Source organism: Pinus tabuliformis, chromosome 9, assembly GCF_031772625.1.
Source record: "Pinus tabuliformis cultivar Carrire ecotype Pingquan chromosome 9, CPIR1, whole genome shotgun sequence".
Lineage (NCBI taxonomy): Eukaryota > Viridiplantae > Streptophyta > Pinopsida > Pinales > Pinaceae > Pinus > Pinus tabuliformis.
This window is the reverse complement of record NC_142307.1, coordinates 742,430,053-742,436,998: the sequence shown is the minus strand read 5'-3', so window position 1 is coordinate 742,436,998 and position 6,946 is coordinate 742,430,053.

Here is a 6,946-nt window from a genome sequence, read left to right as displayed (position 1 = left end):
CCTATCAACTGCCCTGATAACTACGAGAGATGCTGGTGAACTTGTTGTTTCTTCCATTAATGATTTGATGGATGGAAAATCACAATTCTGAAAACTGCAATTTTACCAATGAAATGGAAATGGATTTGTAGACCCTGTTTTCATTGGAAAAGCTCCTCACTGCAATTTCAATAATCAAAGAATTGTAATTCAACCCAGCCATCACAATTCCGACCAGAAAACTCACCTAAAAGAACGGGATATTTGCTCCTTAATTATTGATTATTAATATTGTTGACAGATAATCATATTGGGTAGCTCTGTCTCTTCTTCTTCTTTGTTATTTTCAACTTGAATGAACAGTCTAATTTTTTAAATGGCATCTAAGGAAGAATCAGCTGATGTTTAGGGCTTTGATTTTACCAGGTTCATATCACTCAAGGAGACTATGAGGGTACAGCTGTTATTGTCTCTTGGATTACACTCTCCATGGTGAATGAATGTCTGGGTGCCTTCCTCTTTTTGCAGCTCTGCATTTATGTCGCTAACCAAAGGCCTGTAACAAAATATTGCATATATGTGGATAACTAAAAGTCTATAACAAAAGTGTAAAAGTATGTGAACAGATAATGATGGATTGCATACTGATGACAGAGTGGTGGTATGGTATGTGTGAACACAGGAGGGTTGAGAGGCTTCGACAATGTGCTATGGAAAGTGCAAAAGTATAGAGGAGGGAGGAAGCCATCTATTTTGTTGTCAAAACCTGGATGATCATATTTGGGATTGCATTGTTATCGGTGATAATGATGTGAAGTAAATATCATTCACAGAAAATAAACAGTGATATCTTGTGATCTATACCAGTGCCCATCAATATATTCTCTAATTATCTATTGGGGTTCTGATGTGTATTTAAATGATGGTCATTAATCATTGATAATAAATCCGAGGAGTCATTGAACATGTACCCTAATTCCGGGTTCTGATGTGTAATTAAATGATGGTCATTAATCATTGATAATTAATCCGAGGAGTCATTGAACATGTACCCTAATTCCGGGTTCTGATGTGTAATTAAAAGATGGTCATTAATCATTGATAATGAATCCTAGTTGCAGGATTATTTCATGTATTAGTTGGCCTGCACACAAATATGTATAAAACCATATGACATAAAAGAAGCCCTCTGCTAAAATAGATTCAGTGAAGGTTACTCCCTATAGCAAACCAAAATTGGATAACTTGTGTCCGGAAGGGAGTTTGACATGCACTTTACACAGTTTAGCAAACCGATATTGGATAACTTTGTGTCCGGAAGGGAGTTTGACATGCACTTTACACAGTTTAGCAAACCAATATTGGATAACTTTGTGTCCACAATAGTTGCAGGGCACAAAAGCCTCTAAAGACACCAATGCAATGATTTTGAATCAGGTTTGATTTGGACATGGAAGGCTCCATTAAAGATATCCTTGTAAGGAGCTATGTTTGAAGCTCTCAACAGGCTTGATCTGTTTGGCCCCCTCCTCTTGTGAACAGCACTGTTGGATCCATTGAGCGGAGGCAATTTGAAGAGTGCCCAAGGACCCAGGTCACTTCGACTGCCATGAACAAAATTATAAATGGATGCCGTACTCATTAGGCATTGTCTATGGGCAGACCCTAACCCTATAGGCAAATCTATAGTTTCCTATTTCATGAATCATACAGCATTATCCACAATCATAACTCAAACAGAATAAGTCATTCCCATCATAAAATTCACATCTCTATTGAATATCATGCTTCTCAAAATGCAGTTGCTGTATTCGGAGAGTCTGACAGTAAAGCCAAATGCTTGTTATGCAGTATGCCACTATAAATTAAAATGGAATACATGTCTCCAATTATTTAAAAAATAATTCTATTAAATATTATAAGATATACTTCACTTATAGGACATATCCAAAGTCAGTACGGGTAAAAATATCCTAAGCTAATAGCATTTAGGTAGGAAGCATAGTCATCTCATGAAAGCAAGACATACAAAACACATCACTAACTGGAACAAGTGCCTCTGTCCATTCATGTGCGTGTACATATGGATGTATAATACACAAAGTTATAAATATATAAATAAGAACCTCAGTGCGGAGTTTGAATTCTGCAGCAAGGTATTCTAATGGGATGCACTTATGCTTCTGCATTGTCCACAAAAGAGTTGTCAGATGGGATCAAAGTATAAGAAGAAAAAGTTATGAAATTCAAATCTCTTCTATGCCCTAACTAAACATTGATATAATAGAAATCCATGAATCAGGTTTGATTTGGACATGGAAGGCTCCATTAAAGATATCCTTGTAAGGAGCTATGTTTGAAGCTCTCAACAGGCTTGATCTGTTTGGCCCCCTCCTCTTGTGAACAACATTGTTGGATCCATTGAGCGGAGGCAATTTGAAGAGTGCCCAAGGACCCAGGTCACTTCGGCTGCCATGAACAAAATTATAAATGGATGCCGTACTCATTAGGCATTGTCTATGGGCAGACCCTAACCCTATAGGCAAATCTATAGTTTCCTATTTCATGAATCATATAGCATTATCCACAATCATAACTCAAACAGAATAAGTCATTCCCATCATAAAATTCACATCTCTATTGAATATCATGCTTCTCAAAATGCAGTTGCTGTATTTGGAGAGTCTGACAGTAAAGCCAAATGCTTGTTATGCAGTATGCCACTATAAATTAAAATGGAATACATGTCTCCAATTATTTAAAAAAATAATTCTATTAAATATTATAAGATATACTTCACTTATAGGACATATCCAAAGTCAGTACGGGTAAAAATACCATAATACCCACTTACTATTAAGCATTGTCTCCAAAGGAACTTGAACAATATGATAAAAGACTGATCTTTTACTTCTATAATATACATAATGTTAAATATATGAAAAACACTTTCTGCTTTCAAGTAAGACCCTATAGTTGCTGAGTGGCCAATGTACAATTGATGGAAGAGGATTTTCTATCATGGTCCATGGATGAAATAGAAATGAAGCAAAAACTCGGAAAGGAGATTAAGTTTGTTACCGGAGTTGAAGCAATACAGAGAACGTCCAGAAATGTCCTTCAACACTGAAAGTTGAACAGCAACTACAAATTAGTTTGCAACTGGTTCAAACATAGTAAAAAATGGATATTGTCAGATAAAGGTAGGGAGAAATTCAATAACAAAACAGAGATTAAACTACGTGGAAGATGATCCGAGGACAAGTAGTTTAATATCATGTTTTAATATAATTTGATGGTTAAAAAAATATGTTGCATCATTCAAAAGTTATCAATTCAAATTTACAGATAGAATATTAATGACTTTGCACACTAAAAATAGAATATGCATAACTTTGCAAACTTAAATAGTGATTTCAGAAGTAAAATATATAAATACATTTTATGAGTCAAATTACTTCCAAAGCTAACAAGATTGGATCTCGTTACAAGAACTTCCAGCCACCTTGTTGTAAGACCTTCATATTTAAAAACATTTTACCCTACTTATACTCTGTAATTGAGAGTATAGCTAGAATATAAGGCTGTACTTCGTTACATGGGAAATATATATATATATATATATATATATGCACATCAAAGTCTGATTGAATAACCTGAGAGCATAGTTCAAAACACCAAGTTGAAGCCTAGATTTATATTTAATGTTGCACAAATTTGGCATAAAGCATAGGATAAACCACTGACAAAGTTAACAAAGCCTGATGGAATAACCTGAGAGCATAGTTCAAAACACCAAGTTGAAGCCTAGATTTATATTTAATGTTGCACAAATTTGGCAGAAAGCATAGGATAAACCACTGACAAAGTCAACAAAGCCTGATTGAATAACCTGAGAGCATAGGTCAAAACACCAACTCAAAAGTCTAATCCACTGCCATGTTGTGTGAAATTCCAAGGCCAATGGGAGAGAATCTCCAAAAGTGGTTTTCTAAGTTTGAGACTGGAGAAATTCTTGATGCAGCAGATAAAGCTCATGATGGGGATATCACTGATATGGTTTAGGCACCTCAGCCTCTTGCAACATAAAGTGGTCTCACAACTATTTCAGCTACGACCAGCAATGAAAAAAAGGTGAAATTTTGGAGTTGTCTCTGTTTAATTGAATGGACTGTGTGCCTTGACAAAAAAGTAAGTGACCTGTTGAGGTAACATATGAACAACTCAATTACGAACACCTAGCAGAAATATCTTCTCATTATTAATTATGGATATTCTACATGGAAAATGAAGTAGATAATGTAGCTCTGAGATGATGAGAAAATTATTTGTTGAATATAGAATGTTAAGGTAAAGAATTTAGTTAAGAGGTGAAAAATATATTCCTCCAAAATAGGATAAAGGACAGCTGGTGAAGATAGGTGGCAGAGGATCAGTAGGCAGAAGATTACTTAAGATTTAAGTTGATTGTGTAAATGGACAGCTTCTGTGTGAACAACAGCTATTGTTTGCATCTCATTAGGTTCAGTGATATTACTGTGTGTAATCACCATCGCTCTGAGAGTTTTTTGGAGAAATCTTGAAGCCTAGTGAACAAATCTTGAACCAGAAGTAGAAGAAGTACCTTTTGGGGCAGACCTTGGGTTAACTTTTGGAGCAATTTGGTAACTTTCACATTCTGAGCGATGAAGAAGTGCACAAGGGAATGAAAAACAGTGAATTGAAGAAAATGTTTGAATAACATAGCTTTCTTCCTAATGTTGAAAAAATTGTTGCATAAAAAGAAACCGCACCTGAATCAAAATCTGATGCTAAATTCTGAGGATCTGGTATAACAGTAGATTCTACACAAAATGGTGAAACCATCTGAGCTCTTCATCAGTAAGTGAATCATGGAAAGGTTTCAATACCATGTTTTTTTGAGGCATCTCTATTAGAGATCTTAGTTCCTGGTCGGAAGCTACAAAACAGAGCTTTGCATGGAGATCTTGTTTTGTTTAGAATCTAGTTTCATGGTTTCAATTTGCATTGATATGGAAAATTAATTGTTGGTACCATCTTGATGAAGATCCCAAGTGTTTGAAGTAGTTACCAATACCTTTGTAACATGAAAAGGGGTTAGTTCTGCATTATGACCGGATGACTCTCTCACTAGATGATTGGGTCATTACAGTAGCATTTAATTTTATGTTACAATGGTTAAGTTTTGAGACTGGAGAAATTCTTGATACAGCAGATAAAGCTCATGATGGGGATATCACTGATATGGTTTAGGCACCTCAGCCTCTTGCAACATAAAGTGGTCTCACAACTATTTCAGCTACGACCAGCAATGACAAAAAGGTGAAATTTTGGAGTTGTCTCTGTTTAATTGAATGGACTGTGTGCCTTGACAAAAAAGTAAGTGACCTGTTGAGGTAACATATGAACAACTCAATTACGAACACCTAGCAGAAATATATTCTCATTATTAATTATGGATATTCTACATGGAAAATGAAGTAGATAATGTAGCTCTGAGATGATGAGAAAATTCAACCTAACAGTGATGTGCTAGCATTCACCGAAAATAAACAGTGATATGAAAGCAAGATCCAGAACAACCCCAAGTCAGTGTCAAGTCAAGTCAGATAAGGTTTGTTTTGATAGCCATTTCATTGACTTCAAAAGGAAACAATCTGTCAAATCCCTATAATGGATGTGACATTTCAAAACAAAAAGCAATGCTACCAAGGGATTGGAAAAATTTACTCAAGGAGGGCAAGAGATTTGCAAATGTTAAGATATCCCAATTATCGGAGCAGATAGAAAAGTAGGGTCGGTTCTAAATGAAGAGTGCCCAAGGACCCAGGTCACTTCGACTGCCATGAACAAAATTATAAATGGATGCCGTACTCATTAGGCATTGTCTATGGGCAGACCCTAACCCTATAGGCAAATCTATAGTTTCCTATTTCATGAATCATACAACATTATCCACAATCATAACTCAAACAGAATAAGTCATTCCCATCATAAAATTCACATCTCTATTGAATATCATGCTTCTCAAAATGCAGTTGCTATATTCGGAGAGTCTGACAGTACAGCCAAATGCTTGTTATGCAGTATGCCACTATAAATTAAAATGGAATACATGTCTCCAATTATTTAAAAAAATAATTCTATTAAATATTATAAGATATACTTCACTTATAGGACATATCCAAAGTCAGTACGGGTAAAAATATCCTAAGCTAATAGCATTTAGGTAGGAAGCATAGTCATATCATGAAAGCAAGGCATACAAAACACACCACTAACTGGAACAAGTGCCTCTGTCCATTCATGTGCGTGTACATATGGATGTATAATACACAAAGTTATAAATATATAAATAAGAACCTGAGTGCGGAGTTTGAATTCTGCAGCAAGGTCTTCTAATGGGATGCACTTATGCTTCTGCATTGTCCACAAAAGAGTTGTCAGACGGGATCAAAGTATAAGAAGAAAAAGTTATGAAATTCAAATCTCTTCTATGCCCTAACTAAACATTGATATTTCAAATCTCTTCTATGCCCTAACTAAACATTGATATAACAGAAATCCATGAATCAGGTTTGATTTGGACATGGAAGGCTCCATTAAAGATATCCTTGTAAGGAGCTATGTTTGAAGCTCTCAACAGGCTTGATCTGTTTGGCCCCCTCCTCTTGTGAACAGCACTGTTGGATCCATTGAGCGGAGGCAATTTGAAGAGTGCCCAAGGACCCAGGTCACTTCGACTGCCATGAACAAAATTATAAATGGATGCCGTACTCATTAGGCATTGTCTATGGGCAGACCCTAACCCTATAGGCAAATAAAGCATGACCAAAAGCAGCACATTGGTAGGATTAAAGCTATTTTGCCACAATAGTTGCAGGGCACAAAAGCCTCTAAAGACACCAATGCAATGATTTTGAATCAGGTTTGATTTGGACATGGA